At 49.8% G+C, this 17215-nt stretch overlaps 1 pseudogene; it reads right to left on the bottom strand.

The window, feature by feature from the left end:
• Positions 1–917: 917 nt before the first annotated feature.
• Positions 918–12965, bottom strand: LOC135885405 (zinc finger protein RFP-like; annotated as a pseudogene).
• Between the last annotated feature and the right edge of the window lie 4250 nt (positions 12966–17215).

Raw genomic sequence — 17215 nt, 5'->3', positions numbered from 1 at the left:
CCCTCCCTGAGTCCTGTACCCCCCTCACACACACCCAGACATGACTCCTGCACCCCCTTCACAGCCCCAGCCCACTGCCCTCCCTGACTCCTGCAACCCCCACACCGCCTGCCCCCCACACCCTCAGCTCCCTGCCCTCCTGCACCCCCCCCCACATCCCCACCTGCACCCCTCGCATCAAATGGGAGCTGCCCCAGGTAAGCGTTCCACACCCCAACCTCCTGCCCCAACCCTGAGCCCTCTCCTGCACCCTAACTCCTGGCCAGACCCTTCACCCCAACATGTTTTTTTACTTTTTTTTTTATAAAGCGCTCTTATCCAAAGCGCTTTACAATAGTTAGCTAACGGTACAAACAATATTTGGAAAGATCATTACGTGGTCCACTGAGACCCCCAGCGATTTTCAAGTGGTCTGTGGAAAAATAAGTTAGACTAAAAAAACAATCAAGGTACCTCACTTTATTTTCATTTACTTGCTATTACTTATAGGAGGAGGTTGAAGAAAAAAAGAATGAAAAACGGGGACGGGGGAGATAAGAGAGAATGTTCTTTTTCTTGGCTGGGTCCCAAGGAAGGACCCTAAAAATGAACCTGAGCACAGGGCCCCCCTAACTCTAAATCCACCGCTGAGCTAGAGAAGCCCCCCACAATTAACCAGTGACACTGTCTGAGTCTGGATGCTCAGAATCATCCTGGATCACAGAGAACAGTGACAAACCGGCTACAAAATCCTTGGGGCACTGAGATTGGCTTCTCTACCTCCATCCCTCCCTACCCTGTTCTCTATGGTTTGACAGTCCAGAGGCTCTATGGGGCCTGCAGGGTCACAGTGACTGCATGAAGACAGCAGTCCTCTGGCGTCAGATTGATGAGGGTGCATGGGGCTAGAGAGGCTGATTTCAGGGTTCCCCGGTGTCTCAGGGACACAGTCTGAGACGGGTTCTGGCCTCTACCCGGAGCCAGGGGTAGATTCTCTCCCCAGGGGGACAGGCGAGTGGCAAAGCGAAGATCAGAGTCTCATCACCAGAATCAAAAAACGTTACCTGCCCCCGTTCACAGTCCAGACAAACACGGAGCTTCCTGGGGACCCAGCGCAGGGGCAGGCGGATCCCCAGGGAGGTGAGAGCCTCAAACTTACCCTGCCACCACTGCCCCACAGCTGCGATTTCCCCCTCAGTGTTATGACTGATCCAGCCCTTCCTCCTCACAGATTCTCTGGCCGCCCCGACAGCCCAGCGTTCCTCACCCTCCACCTCCACCTCCCAGCAATGTCTCCCCGAGGTGAATCCCTCACAGCCCAGCACACATTGCGCAGTGTCAAATCTCTCAGGGTTGTCGGGCAGATCCTGCCGGGTGTCTCCCTGGCTCACACTTTTCTGATCCTCAGACAGGACGAGTTTGGGATGAGCCGTGTCTGGATCCAGAGTCACAGTCACTGGGGACAGAGAGAATCACAGCGTTAGGGGCAGAGCTCGGCCCTGGGGGAGGCTGGGACCATTTCTAACACTCCCCAGCAGCCCTGGTCTGGCTGGGACAGGCCTGGATCCCAGGGCGCTGCCTCTGTCCTGGGCACCTGACACTGAGCAGAGATGTCACAGCAGCTCCTCAGTTTGTTTAATTGGAGGCAATTAATTGGTTTCTCATTTGTTTGCAGAGGCTTCAGCTCCTGGCTCCCGCTGCTGGGGCTGCTCCATTCCCAGTGGCACAGACACAGCGAGGAAGGTTTCCGATGCTTTTAGTGAGGAGGGAGCAGAGGAGGCAGGTACCAGCTTTAAACCACTGAGGGAAACTCCCTCCCCAAACTGCATCCTCCATTCCCCGGCTGGAAAACAGAGAGGTGCAGCCTGGGGGAAGAGCATAGGAGGCGGCATTGGGTGGGGTAGCGCCAGCCCAGAGAGAAGGGGGGGGGAGCAGTGTCAGAGGGAGAGCATCTCCCTAGTCAATTAAAGAGTGAGATGCTCCAATGGGAGAGCCCCTCCGCCCCCTTTGCCAAGGTAAAGGAGAGGCTCAGCCCTCAGGGGAGAGGGCTCGCTACTCATTCCTCTCGATTCATTATCAAAAGGCCAATGTATGAAAAACTCAGGGTCAGAGTTAAGGGTGCCTGGATGCTGCTCAGTGAGTGTTTCTGTGCACCAGTGTGGGCACGAACTCAGCACTCTGGTTGGTGTCAGGAGTGTTTGTGTGACTCCAGCCTGGGATCTCCTCACTGCTCAATGTGTTAGTATTGGGGCTGTGGGCGCCAGGGCTGGGTTTATTTTTTAACTGTAGCTACAATTTCATGAAAATGGTTTTCATTGGAATTTTCTCATAATTTAAAGATAATCTCACCCTGTCTGAGTGCTCCTAGGGATTCCCCAATGTGTGTCTCCAGGGCAGACGGCAGAGTGTCTGGAGGGGGAAAGGGAAAAGAGATGAGATTTCCGGCTTTCATATTTATAACGACATCCCCACTCTGAAGTGACCTAATTTGTTTTGAATTTAGACCGAGAAACTAACAGAGGGACAGAGACACACTCAGGTCTTTAATAGAAATAAAAACTAATCTGAGACCTTCCTTTTCCCCTTTCTTTCATTCAGGCATCTCCCAGATGGAACCAACAGCCATTAGGTCTCACAACCACCCTAGGAGATACAATCAGTAAGAGAGATTCCCCTCATCATCCCCTCCTCACCCTCCAAACCCAGCTGGCTTGAACAGAAGAATGGCCATACTGGGTCAGACCAAAGGTCCATCCAGCCCAGTATCCCGTCTTCCGACAGTGGCCAATGCCAGGTGCCCCAGAAGGAGTGAACCTAACAGGTAATGATCAAGTGATCTCTCTCCTACCATCCATCTCCACCCTCTGACAAACAGAGGCTAGGGACACCATTCCTTACCCATCCTGGCTAATAGCCATTAATGGACTTAACCTCCTCCTTTGTCTGAGTCACCTAGAGCATTTTGTCAGATCCTAGACCAAGGGATCTCACAACAAAATTTTTGGTGGCCTCAGAGTGTGGCCACCAGATCTTGATGAACGAGTCTCTCTGTCCCTGCCTCCCACGGCCCTTCAGCGAGAGCCTGCCCCAGGGAAGGTGGATCAGGAACTCTCTGGTTGCCTGCAGAACCCCAGACTCCCCATGCCCTGGCTGGGTGGAGGTAGGGAAGCTGCCCAGGGTGCAGCTGCCTCCAGTGCCTCACTCACCAGCCCCACGTGTCCCCAGTGGTGCTGCGGCGGCCCAGGTGCCAGCACAAACACCACGGCAGTGCATCTCACTGCCCTTGGTAACAGCTATTCAGGAGCAATTGCTGGGTGTTGCAGGGAGAGGCGGCTGCCACTTTGGTCCCCCAGTCTCCACCCAGAGCGGCTGTCATGGCAGAAAAACATCTGCTGGTGGCTGCCTGTGAGAAACGCTGCCCTGGAGCCAAATCCTGCAAAGACTTGAGTGTGACTGTAACTTCACACACTTTGTGCCCCTAACGGGCTGTTAAGAGTTTGCAGGGTCAGGGCTCTTCATTGTAAACCCCTTGGGTCTATTCACTCAGCATCTCCACAGAGCTCAGCACAATGGGGCCCTCGTCCTCCTTACACTGAAATACAAATAATAAAATCATTTTATACGTGTGGAAATTCGAGCTGGGAGACGGTCGGCTCAATGGGCCAGATTCACCCTCAACTGGCAAAGGGGCAGAGGGGGCAGTTAGTGACTCCCCTAGTCAGTAGCTGTAGAGGCCTGTGCAGACCTTGGCACAGGCTGGGGCAGTCCTGAGATCCAGCCAGACTAGCACCCCTGTTTCTCTGACTCCCAAGAGCTTTGCAAGTTCTCTAGCTGGGAAAGAAAATCAGGGACCCAAAATTAGGCCATTTTGCTAAATTTGAGCCTCAATGTCGTGACCGCTGGTAAGTCATGAATTAATGTGAGACATCCCGACACCTGGGCCCCTGTTACACCTGCTCTATTGCTCTACTTTCCACCTTTCATTCAATAGAGATGTCACGTAATGATGAACCAACTGGACAGCGCCCACCTCTTCCCACAGTCTCAGAAGCTCATCCCAATTTCCCCTTGTAGATCCCTTCTCAGTACCCTTGAACTTCCTCAGTGTCTCCATTAGAGCAACAGTCTGCTGGCAGAAATTGCTGAGTCTCTTCTCCAGTTCAGGAGAAATCTCCACTGGCTGCTGGAACTCCCCCTTCTCACACCTGAAGAGAAAATTTCACATTCTTATATTTCATTTAGTGACACAGCCTAATTTGTTGTTTGTGAAAGTTGCTGCTCTAATGGGCCTGGAATTAGAATTCCTCTGCTTCTCCCAGCCTCAGAGCAGGTGGAGCACAAGCCATGGCAGTGAAACCTTCCCTCTGAAGGTCCCATTGATATTCTACAACTCTGGCCTGGAGAGACCAGGTCTGGGGATAAAAGGGGATGTGAGTCTCCATGGCCAATTCACACCTTGGCCTCCATGCTCGGAGGGATACAAAGTTCTCATGTGAAGTGCTGTAGAAATCTATCCACTAGGAACTATGCTGATACATCAACTCCCACCTCCCCAGCTCATTCCACACAGGTCTCCAAACAGCTCTCTGGTGGGATGTGCTCTTGATCACTGCTGCCCTGGGCTGAATGGTGACCAGTGCGCTGGCAGTGATAGGCTCATATTCCATCCCCACAACCCTGAGGCAGCCAGGCCCCCAGGGATGTGATATCTCCAGAATATCATTTAGGTTAATCTTTCCTGTTCAATAGGTAATTCCAGAGTCTTCTCTAAAAGGGTGAGACCCTCAGGATGAAGTTAATCAGAGAGATTTATATCCCAAATGTGACCCTGCCTCACACATTTCGCTGAAGAGCCTTGGGGAGATGTGCTGCTAACATCATCTCCAAGCCAGCATTAAGAACATAATAAGAACATAAGAAAGGCCGTACTGGGTCAGACCAAAGGTCCATCTAGCCCAGTATCTGTCTACCGACAGTGGCCAATGCCAGGTGCCCCAGAGGGAGTGAACCTAACAGGCAATGATCAAGTGATCTCTCTCCTGCCATCCATCTCCATCCTCTGACGAACAGAGGCTAGGGACACCATTTTTACCCATCCTGGCTAATAGCCATTTATGGACTTAGCCACCATGAATTTATCCAGTCCCCTTTTAAACATTGTTATAGTCCTAGCCTTCACAACCTCCTCAGGTAAGGAGTTCCACAAGTTGACTGTGCACTGCGTGAAGAAGAACTTCCTTTTATTTGTTTTAAACCTGCTGCCTATTAATTTCATTTGGTGACCCCTAGTTCTTGTATTATGGGAATAAGTAAATAACTTTTCCTTATCCACTTTCTCAACATCACTCATGATTTTATATACCTCTATCATGTCCCCCCTTAGTCTTCTCTTTTCCAAACTGAAGAGTCCTAGCCTCTTTAATCTTTCCTCATATGGGACCCTCTCTAAACCCTTAATCATTTTAGTTGCTCTTTTCTGAACCTTTTCTAGTGCTAGAATATCTTTTTTGAGGTGAGGAGACCACATCTGTACACAGTATTCGAGATGTGGGCGAACCATGGATTTATATAAGGGCAATAATATATTCTCAGTCTTATTCTCTATCCCCTTTTTAATGATTCCTAACATCCTGTTTGCTTTTTTGACCGCCTCTGCACACTGCGTGGACATCTTTAGAGAACTATCCACGATGACGCCAAGATCTTTTTCCTGACTCGTTGTAGCTAAATTAGCCCCCATCATGTTGTATGTATAGTTGGGGTTATTTTTTCCAATGTGCAATACTTTACATTTATCCACATTAAATTTCATTTGCCATTTTGTTGCCCAATCACTTAGTTTTGTGAGATCTTTTTGAAGTTCTTCACAATCTGCTTTGGTCTTAACTATCTTGAGTAGTTTAGTATCATCTGCAAACTTTGCCACCTCACTGTTTACCCCTTTCTCCAGATCATTTATGAATAAATTGAATAGGATAGGTCCTAGGACTGACCTTTGGGGAACACCACTAGTTACCCCTCTCCATTCTGAGAATTTACCATTAATTCCTACCCTTTGTTCCCTGTCCTTTAACCAGTTCTCAATCCATGAAAGGACCTTCCCTTTTATCCCATGACAGCTTAATTTACGTAAGAGCCTTTGGTGAGGGACCTTGTCAAAGGCTTTCTGGAAATCTAAGTACACTATGTCCACCGGATCCCCCTTGTCCACATGCTTGTTGACCCCTTCAAAGAACTCTAATAGATTAGTAAGACACGATTTCCCTTTACAGAAACCATGTTGACTATTGCTCAAGAGTTTATGTTTTTCTATGTGTCTGACAATTTTGTTCTTTACTATTGTTTCAACTAATTTGCCCGGTACCGACGTTAGACTTACCGGTCTGTAATTGCCGGGATCACCCCTAGAGCCCTTTTAAAAAATTGGCGTTACATTAGCTAACTTCCAGTCATTGGGTACCGAAGCCGATTTAAAGGACAGGTTACAAACCTTAGTTAATAGTTCCGCAACTTCACATTTGAGTTCTTTCAGAACTCTTGGGTGAATGCCATCTGGTCCCGGTGACTTGTTAATGTTGAGTTTATCAATTAATTCCAAAACCTCCTCTAGTGATACTTCAATCTGTGACAGTTCCTCAGATTTGTCACCTACAAAAGCCAGCTCAGGTTTGGGAATCTCCCTAACATCCTCAGCCGTGAAGACTGAAGCAAAGAATCCATTTAGTTTCTCCGCAATGACTTTATCATCTTTAAGCACTCCTTTTGTATTTTCATCGTCAAGGGGCCCCACTGGTTGTTTAGCAGGCTTCCTGCTTCTGATGTACTTAAAAAACATTTTGTTATTACCTTTGGAGTTTTTGGCTAGCCGTTCTTCAAACTCCTCTTTGGCTTTTCTTATTACACTCTTGCACTTAAGTTGGCAGTGTTTGTGCTCCTTTCTATTTGCCTCACTAGGATTTGACTTCCACTTTTTAAAGGAAGTCTTTTTATCTCTCACTGCTTCTTTTACATGGTTGTTAAGCCACGGTGGCTCTTTTTTAGTTCTTTTACTGTTTTTCTTAATTTGGGGTATACATTGAAGTTGAGCCTCTATTATGGTGTCTTTAAAAAGGGCCCACGCAACTTGCAGGGATTTCACTTTAGTCACTGTACCTTTTAACTTTTGTCTAACTAACCCCCTCATTTTTGTATAGTTCCCCCTTTTGAAATTAAAGGCCACAGTGTTGGGCAGTTGAGGTGTTCTTCCCACCACAGGGATGTTGAATGCTATTGTATTATGGTCACTATTTCCAAGCGGTCCCGCTATAGTTACCTCTTGGACCAGCTCCTGCGCTCCACTCAGGATTAAATCTAGAGTCGCCTCTCCCCTTGTGGGTTCCCGTACCAGCTGCTCCATGAAGCAGTCATTTAAAGTATCGAGAAATTTTATCTCTGCATTTCATCCTGAAGTGAAATGTTCCCAGTCAATATGGGGATAATTGAAATCCCCCACTATTATTGGGTTCTTAATTTTGATAGCCTCTCTAATTTCCCTTAGCATTTCATCATCACTATTACTGTCCTGGTCAGGTGGTCGATAATAGATCCCTAATGTTATATTTTTACTAGAGCATGAAATTTCTATCCATAGAGACTCTATGGAACCTGTGGATTCGCTTAAGATTTTTACTTCATTTGAATCTACACTTTCTTTAACATATAGTGCCACTCCTCCCCCTGCACGGCCTGTTCTGTCCTTCCGATATATTTTGTACCCCGGAATGATTGTGTCCCATTGATTGCTCTCAGTCCACCAGGTTTCTGTGATGCCTATTATATCTATATCCTCCTTTATCACAAGGCACTCTAGTTCACCCATCTTATTATTTAGACTTCTGGCATTTGTGTACAAGCACTTTAAAAACTTGTCCCTGTTTATTAGCCTGCCTTTTTCTGATGTGCCAGATTCTTTTTTATGTGGCTGTTTATCATCTGATCCGGCCCTTACATTATACTTTTCAGTCCTCTGCTCCTGACTATAACCTGGAGATTCTCTATCATCAGACTCTCCCCTAAGAGAAGTCTGTGTCCGATCCACACGCTCCTCTGCAGCAGTCGGCTTTCCCCCATCTCCTAGTTTAAAAACTGCTCTACAACCTTTTTAATGTTTAGTGCCAGCAGTCTGGTTCCACTTTGGTTTAGGTGGAGCCCATCTCTCCTGTATAGGCTCCTCCCATCCCAGAAGTTTCCCCAGTTCCTAATGAACGTGAACCCCTCCTCTCAACACCATCGTCTCATCCACGCATTGAGACTCTGAAGCTCTGCCTGCCTACCTGGCCCTGCGCGTAGAACTGGGAGCATTTCTGAAAATGCCACCATAGAGGTCCTGGATTTCAGTCTCTTCCCTAGCAGCCTAAATTTGGCTTCCAGGACATCTCTCCTACCCTTCCCTATGTCATTGGTACCTACATGTACCACAACCACCGGCTCCTCCCCAGCACTACACATAAGTCTATCTAGATGCCTCGAGAGATCCGCAACCTTCGCACCAGGCAGGCAAGTCACCATACGGTTCTCCCGGTCATCACAGACCCAGCTATCTACATTTCTAATAATCGAATCTCCCATTACTAACACCTGCCTTTTCCTAGAAACTGGAGTTCCCTCCCCCGGAGAGGCAACCTCAGTGCGAGAGGCAACCCCAGAACCATCTGGAAGGAGGGTCCCAACTACGGGAAAGTTTCCCTCTGCTCCCATTGACTGCTCTACTTCCCTGGGCCCTTCTTCCTCCTTAACAGCACAGGTGCTGTCTAAGCGGAGGTGGGACAATTCTACAGTGTCCCGGAAAGCCTCATCAACATACCTCTCTGCCTCTCTCAGCTCCTCCAGTTCCGCCACCCTGGCCTCCAAAGTCCGTACATGGTCTCTGAGGGCCAGGAGCTCCTTGCACCGACTGCACACATACGCCACCCGCCCACAGGGCAGGTAATCATACATGCAACAGTCGGTGCAATAAACTGGATAGCCCCCACTCTGCTGCTGGGCTTCTGCCTGCATTGTATCCTAGTTAGTGAAAGGGTGGTTTACAGAAGGGAGTTTTGGAATGTGGTTTGGTTTATAGGTTTTAGGGGGGGGCCACGGGGATGGGGTTACGGCTGGCGAGGGACTCCCACTCCCTTCCCACTCCCCTTCTAAACTCCCTTGCGAAACTCCCTGTTAGCAGCCCCTGGTCGCTTGTGCGCGGCTTTATAAAGCCCTGGCCTGAGTGAATGCCCCGCCCACTGATTAAGGCTCAGCCAATTACCAGAGGCTTCGAGCTTTCAAACCTGCCTCCAACTGCCAGCCAGAGCACACGGTCCCTCAAACAACCAAACAAACAAACACAAGCTCAGCACACAGCAAGTAACCCCCAAACACAAACAAACACACACTACAGACAGTCACTTACCCCACAGATGCTGTATTAGCTCCTCCTTCACCTGGAGAACTCCCTTGCGAAACTCCCTGTTCGCAAAGCATTGTGACGTGTGAGGGGGAGTGAGAGAGAGACACTTACCTGCTCAAGGTGCTTCTGATGTCCTAGAGGAGAGAGAGAAAAGAATCTCAGTCCCCTCTGACACACACACGAGATTCCAGGGAAGGGATTTTGCAACTATGGGGAAAAGAGCCCCTGCCCTGGCTCCAGGCCCATGGATTCCCTGAGCTAATGGGGCTTTCCCTGCTCTAATATCAATGTGTCCGTAACTCTTCAAAGAACAATAGTCACTCACATCTCAGGAATGCACACACTGAGTGACACTGAGATCTCTGACTGCTGGATTCCAGTATTTATGATTCAGGAGCCCTCCCTTCCCTGTGTGAGGATCTGGGATGTTTCTAACTCAGTCTAACCTGCAGGAAGTCATTCGTTGGCTCCTGACCCTTCCCCTCCATCTCATTGATCAGGTTGCTGAGACAGGAAATCTCCTCAGAGAGTTTACTGGCATTGTCATTCTGTATCTTCGGAATCTCCTTTTCCAGCTTCTCCAGCTGGGCCAGCAGGAGTCGCTCTTGTTCCTCCAGGAACTGCCGCAGTTGCTGAAATTCAGACACAATCTTCTGTCTCTCGGTTTGTGTCTGTATCTATAAGAAATAAGGAAAGGGCTGGTCAGGAACATGGATGGCGCCTGAGGGCCTTTAATAGAGTCTTACAAGAGAGAATTCCTTTACAATCTCTAAGACATCTGTGTAGGGACCAGGGCACGAGCAGTCAGGCCTAGTGGTCAGAACTGGAATCGGAAGCCAGGAATTAAAACCAGAGTCAAACCTGGAGTCAGAGTCAGGATCTCACCAAGGGTTGGGGTCAGAGTCGAGATCAGAAGTCATGCCAAAGGCTGAGCCAGAATCAGTGTCAGGAGTCACGTGAGGATCAGCACTGGAGTCGGAGTCAGACAGCCATGCGAAGGGTCAGGCCGGAGTCAGACAGCAGTACTGCAGGTCAAACCTGAGCCAGGAACTATGCCAGGGTCAAGCCACTGTCAGGGTCCAGTCCAGCAGCAGATCTGGAGTTCACTCAGTAGTTTGGGCAACTTCCTGTGATGCCTGCTGGCGTAAGTCATGTATTCGAACGCCTGCTCCAATCAGGAGCTTCGTAGACGGATCCTCTGGCGGGCCAGAGTTCCACTAGCCCCTCCCTTGCTGGCTCCGGAGAGCGGATAGGTTGCAGTGACAGTCTGGGACCTGTGGTTTGGGGGTTGAAATCTGTAATTCTTCACATCCTGATACTTGAGTATCCCTTGGGATTCCAAGGGAGAGGATTTTCCTACAGCTTCCCATTTGGCCCCAATATCCCTTAAAGGGGTGTCTCCATGTCAGACGTGGCTCCGACACTGTTCCCAATGGCCTCTGAGGGTGTGTCTACACAGCCCACAGCAGTGAGCCTCAGAGCCCAGGGCAGCAGACTCAGGCTCTTGGGGCTCAGCTACTGCACTAACAACAGCTGTGTAGACACTGGGCCTCGGGCTGGAGCTTGGGCTTGGGCTCTGAAGCCGAGGGAGGGAGGGGAGTGGATTTCAGAGCCTGAGCTCCCACCCGAGCTGCAGTTTAAAAGTGCTGTCTACACAGTTATTTGTAGTGCTTTACTGCGAGCCCCATGAGTCCAACTCCGGAGGCTCACTGCTGCTGGCGGTGTGGGCGTACCCTGAGACGCCAGGCCCAGAGCAGCAGGCAACAGAACTCAGCTCCACATTGATAGAATTATCAGGGGGGGAAATAAACAACTGGTTTTAAAAAATACAAGAAATGACGCCAGCACACGGCACTGCTGGGATACAGTCAGTGCAGTTCAGGAGAAGTTTTGTGAAAGCCACAAGGGACAGTAATTAACTCATTAATTAAAATGCATTTTAGATGCTGCAGAAGATGCTGTTGTCCTCCTCCAAGGAGAGAGGACATTTGTGATGCACATGTGTGTACACACACACACAGTATCCCATGATCATGGAGAAACATAAACAAGCCCACATTCCCCACACCACACAGAAATCTACCAACAAACCTCCCCTCTCCATGTCCCAGCAGGTGAAAAACAATGGGCACCTACCAGATACTCCTGGCTTCTTTTCTCTCCATTTACTTTCAATAGCAGGAGCTTTTCTCTCTGTTCCCTCAGAGACTTCAAATGGGCCTGGATCTTTTCCTGACAAACAGAAACGATTTGGTGGTTTGATTTTGAGGCCTGACAGTAGGTTTGTAGGGGCTGGTTTTCCACCCAGAACACAAGAGTTGAGATGACTGTAGGTCCTACTAGATAGCCTAGTGGTTAGGGCACTAGCCTGAACCTCAGAAAACCAGGGTTTTATACCCAGCTCTTCCACTGACATGCTGAGTGACCTTGGACAAGTCACTTCCCCTCACTGTGCCTCTGTTTCCCCTGCCACCTTGTCTGTTCTGTCCTGTCAGACTGTAAATGGCTCGGGGCAGGGATTGTCCCTCTGTGGGTTTTGTGCTGCCCCCCCCCACAATCGAGGTCAGATCTCATTTAGGGGCTGCTGGGATGCAAATCACAATAATAAAATCAGTGACGAATCAGTAATAACAGCCACATCTCATAACTCCGCCTTCTCCAGCCTGAGGGCAGCACTACCACATAGACCGGCCTGCAGCTCTTGTGAATCAAACCTCACTCCGCATTTCACAGCTTCTGGTCTGAGGGAGTTGCCATAGTTCACTGGTGGGAGCTGGGTTTGAAAAGGATTCAGCTGCTCAGAGAAAACTTTCCCACCTCAGCCAAATTTAAAACCTGCTTCTGTTGCCTTTCTGGCCAGGCTGGAGTCTCATTAATTTGTACAGCTTCTGATATAGCAATGAAGGCTACACACAGCTGAGTGACAAATCACACCTGTGTCAGGCAATTTCTGCCAACATTAACCCGTAATTAAAACCCAAACTTATTACCCATTAGACTGGACCACAATTCCCTACCTTGTACTCCTGGGCAGCTTCCTCTATGGCAACCACCGTGTGAGCTCGGTGAGCCCGGGATCTGTCACACACCACACGGATGGGGGTTTGATCCTCTTCACAAAGCGGTTTGAGAGTCTCCTGGTGCTCCCCACACACCCTCTCCCCTCCTGCTCCCTTTGCTGCCTGGAAACTCAGCCGTTTGGCTATGTCTAGGACATTTGCCAGCTGCCTGTTGGGCCTGAGGTCTCTCTGTTGCACAGTTTCTCTGCACTGGGGGCAGGAGGTGCCTGTGTCAGATCCCTCCCAGCACTGGCTGATGCAGGCTTGGCAGAAATTGTGCCCACACTGCAGAGTGACAGGTTCTCTGAAGTACTCCAGACAGACGGGACACGTGGCTTGGTCCTGGAGACTTTCCACCGGGGTCTCTGCAGCCATGGCTCTCTCCGGGCAGGGGAACCCTAGGTTTGAATTTCCCGAGTTCACACTAGGCCCCGCCTGCAGCAGCAAGGGGGCGTGTCCCCACCTGGAACTGACTCACGCTGTTGGAGCGGGAAGGAGCCCATTGTTCATTTCAGCCCTGGAGGCTTTTGTGAAAAACTGTGCAGCCAGTCAGCCCCTTAGCTCGTGTGGAGGGTCAGTGCGGCTTCCCAGGGGCAGGGTGCTGTGTCTGAGGCTGATATTAAATGCACGGGCTAAAACCTTGGGTAAGGCAGAATCAATGTTTGAAAAGCCTGATTCTCACTTAACTCAGTGGAAAGGGGGAGTCCTGCCAGTGGTGTCACCAGCTCCTGGGATTTTATCCTCAGGCTCACAATCTTTCATTGCTCTGGTTGGTTGCAGTGTTGTGGCTGATTGGTTTGTTAAAGCCCCAGCTCCTTTCAGCCTGTGCTGAGGTGAGACTCTGCTTTTGTTTGCTAAAGAGAGGAAGTTTTTAGCCTTGTTGATTGCAGAGAAAATTTGAAAGTGTGACCCCAGTGCAGCCTGAAGGCTCAGAAACCAGCTGGCAAACAAAACCAGCCCCGCAGTAATTATTAGTAGGGTTTTAAATCCCACGTTTTTTAAAGCACTCTCATCCTGTGGGGGGTGGCTCATGATTTTTAAATGCTTGGAGTGGGCAATACTGTAATCAGTTACCCATGGGAATTGGGGCGCCCCCAAAGGAGCAGCTCATTGTCTAAAACAGCCCAGCGGGCAGAAAGGGAAATAGACACACAGGGGGAAGGTCAGGGAGTAGCAGGCAATGCTGCAAGTTCAGGGTCAAACTCTGCTCATGCTGCAAAAGTTGTACCTAATTTTAATCTTTTCAAAACCCTACATTAAAATACTATTATTTAGGTTGCAATGACAAGCACTCAAAAGTTAGGAATGCCAGGGTTTTACTTGCCTGTGGAACCTTAATTCAGGCTTAGGGTGACCAGATACCAAGTATGAAAAATCAGGACAAGGGATAGGGTAGGGTTACCATATTGCAGTCCTGGAAAAAGAGGACACTCCAAGGGGCCCCGGCTCTGCCCCTTCCCCGCCCTGGCCCTGCCCCAACTCCGCCCCTTCCCCGCCCCTTCCCCAAAGTCCCCGCCCTGAATCCGCCCCTCCCCTGAACGCTCCGCCCCCTGCTCCTCCCCCTCCCCTGCTTCCCGCGAATCAAATTTTCAGAGAACGGAGTGGTCTCTAGTAGTCAAAGACCCTTCTTCCCCGTCCCCTCCAGTCTATGTCTATCCTATTGCTGTCTAACCCGCCCCAGCTCCTCATCTGATTTCAACTGCTCCCCACTACCGCTCTGGATTCCTTGTCCCAGTTTCCTGGTCCTGTCTCACTCTCCTCTCTCCCCGCCCCCATCCCTCAGATGGGTTGTTCGTTCCAGATTGGCAAAATTATAAGGCTTCCCAACATTTCAATACTTCCCATTCTAAATTTTCGGTTGCTTAACTATCGGCTAGTTCTGCGTACAACAAGCATATTCAGAATTTCTGATTAAAGGGATGATAAGTGTAGCAACCTCCATCATAGCTAGTCACCAAAGATTGAACCCGAGCCATCCAGACTTAAAAGCATGAGCTTCTACTACTTGAGTTCAAGCTATAACTCCCTTAGCTGGTAGCTATACAGTTATCCTCTAAAAATCCACCAGAGGAGGGCACAAAACACATGTTGGACAGTGAATTACAAAAGTGCCAAATATTATTATTAGACCTGCAATACTTTTCACAATGAACATCAGCGGGGGATAAACTGGGAGTTTAAGAATATTTGGAAAACAATTTTAGAATAACATTCAGTGCTGTGGTTTAAAAGAAAAAAAACCTGTTAAAACTCATAACTTAGCAGCATTCAGTGTTTGAAAAAAAACAACTTCTAGGAGGGATACAAGTTAAGAATGTTGAAACAGGAAGTTGTTATGCTTAGTTACCACTTGGGCAAGGCGGCGTGCTATGTAATACTTGCAAGATTTCACTGTAATGTTTTACAATATATAGCAGTGCAATGCTGATTCCATTGATATTGTTGAGCAATTCATGCTGATTTTATTTCAGCCCACATCTTAATAGTTTTGAATACAAGATCACAATTTTCAGCTCAGTTGGTCTGAACATGCAGAGCTTTAAAATTGCTATACTCTAAACTGTATATTAACTACAATTTTATAAACCTGCATGTCAGAGAACTGTGTGCCACTACTACTAGACAGTGGCACAAGGCAATTCAGTGTGAATCACAGCAATGTAGAACTGGAAGGGACATCAACAGGTCATCTAGTCAAACCCCTGCACTGAGGCAGGACTGAGTAATAACAACTAGACCATCCTTGACAGGTGTTTGTCTAACCTCTTAAAAAACTCCAATGACTGCTATTCCATAACCTCTCTAGGTAATTTGTCCAGTGCTTAACTACCTTTACAGTTAGGAAGTTTTTCCTAATGTCTAACCTAAATCTCCCTTGCTACAATTTAAGCCTATTGCTTCTTTTTCCTGCATGTCCTGAGTGGGACGGGGGTGGGTCCAGGCAGTGGGATTGGGGGGAGGGAGGTCGAGGGAGTCGGTGGGTGTGTGGGGATGGACCGGGGGAAGCAGGGTGGAGGAACTGAGGGGGACAGGACTGGGACTGGGGAGGGCTGAGGGGGATGGGACAGGACTGGGATGGGGGGAGTAGGGTAGGGGCTGAGGGGAGCATGAATGGGACAGGGTAGAGAGAGCTGTGTAGAGTGGGGTGGGGCAGGGCAGGGGAGACAATGGGGCTGGGCTGGAGAGGGTCAGGGGGTTGGGGAGAGGGACGGGGTCTGGAGGGGATGAGACAGGGGAGCAGGACTGGAATGGGGGGAAGTTGAGGGGGTGGGACAGCAGGGGGAGCGATGGGGGTGGGATGATGGGGGAGGCTGAAGAAGAGATTTGGGGTAGGGCAAGGCTGAGGGCAGTGGGTTGGGGGGAGCAGGGGGACTGTGGGGGGGCTGTTGGAACGGGGGCAGGGACTGAGGGCAGTGGGTTCGGGGTGGGAGGTACAGGGGGGAACTGCGGGGGAGGCTGAGGGAACAGGGTCAGTGTGGGGGCTGAGGGCAGTGGGTCGGGTCTACACTGGCACCTCTCAGCATTGCTGTGCCGGGCGGCAGACCTGCACCAACGCTACCCTGGCGATGGAAGAGTCCTCAGTGGAAATGCAGACTTCATGACACAGACCCTCCTCGTCACTTCAAACCTGGCGCTGCTCTGGTCAGTTGCTAGGCTCTTGTCACTTTCAAACCCATGCAGGGTATCTGGCTCTTTTTCTGTTCTCAGGTTAAGAAAAGCCTCTGCATTTTGTGAGGGCTTCAGCATTCACTTTCCTACTTGACAAACTGTCTGCCCAGACACACCCTGATCAGACGGAAGAGGGACGTGGGTCTCCACCCCAGCAATGGCTGGGGGGAGCTGGAGCGTGGCTGCCCTTGCAGTATCAGTGAGAGGAGAGACAGGTGTGGTTGCCCTGAACGGTGACACCTATCTCTGTGAGAGGGGCAGGGCTTAGGACACACCCCTCTCATCAGCATCTCCCCAGGTGGTGTCATGGACCCACAGGATTGGTGCTGCGGCCCCAGCTTTGGAATAGTCTCTAAGAGGAACCAGTTCAGTGCCAGACCCCCTTGGGGTCTCACTCCTCCTCCAGGGTAAGTCACGCAGCCGCACCGCCTCCGAACACTGAGCCTCTGAGCTCCAGCCTCCTGCCTCACAGCGGGGGCTCTGTTCAGCGAGTCCAACTGAGATAGACTCCTGGTGAACACTTGTCCACTCTTCAGGGACTAATGCACTTCATCCAGCATTTGCAGTGACAGTCCAAATAACAGTGTCCAAACAATCGGCTTTATTAGTCAGCTGGACACAGCATAGCAAGTCCTTAGGTTATCATAGAGAAATGAAGGGTGATGCATAGGCCATGCTGGTCAGCCCAGATCCCAGCCAAGCTGTTCTGAACCCCCTTGTTCAAGCACGATCTGTGTCCCCATCTGACCTCCTTGGTCAAAGCCCCAACTCCTTCCAGCAGCCAACTCTTATTCCCCCACCTCACAGCTTCCCAGTCCTTTGTTCTCCAGCTGGGGGAGATTTGCTTGTCTACCCCGCTGAGGGGTGGGGGGACTCCCTCTGCCTCTGGGTGGTTGGGTGCTGGGTGTCAATGTCCAGCTAACGGGGTTGGCTATTGTCTAATAGGTTTCTCCTTTTCCAGTCAGCCACTCAGTCTCAGACAGCTAGGTGACATTCATACCTGTGTCTTTTAGCCTGCTCTGAGCGCAAACGGTCCTTTTTCACCCACTAGGTAACAATGCATCACATGGGGGAAACTGAGGCA

Source organism: Emys orbicularis, chromosome 11 (genome assembly GCF_028017835.1).
Source record: "Emys orbicularis isolate rEmyOrb1 chromosome 11, rEmyOrb1.hap1, whole genome shotgun sequence".
In the NCBI taxonomy this organism is placed as follows: Eukaryota; Metazoa; Chordata; order Testudines; family Emydidae; genus Emys; species Emys orbicularis.
The sequence above is the reverse complement of the archived record's forward strand: the minus strand, read 5'-3'. Positions and strand labels throughout refer to the sequence as shown.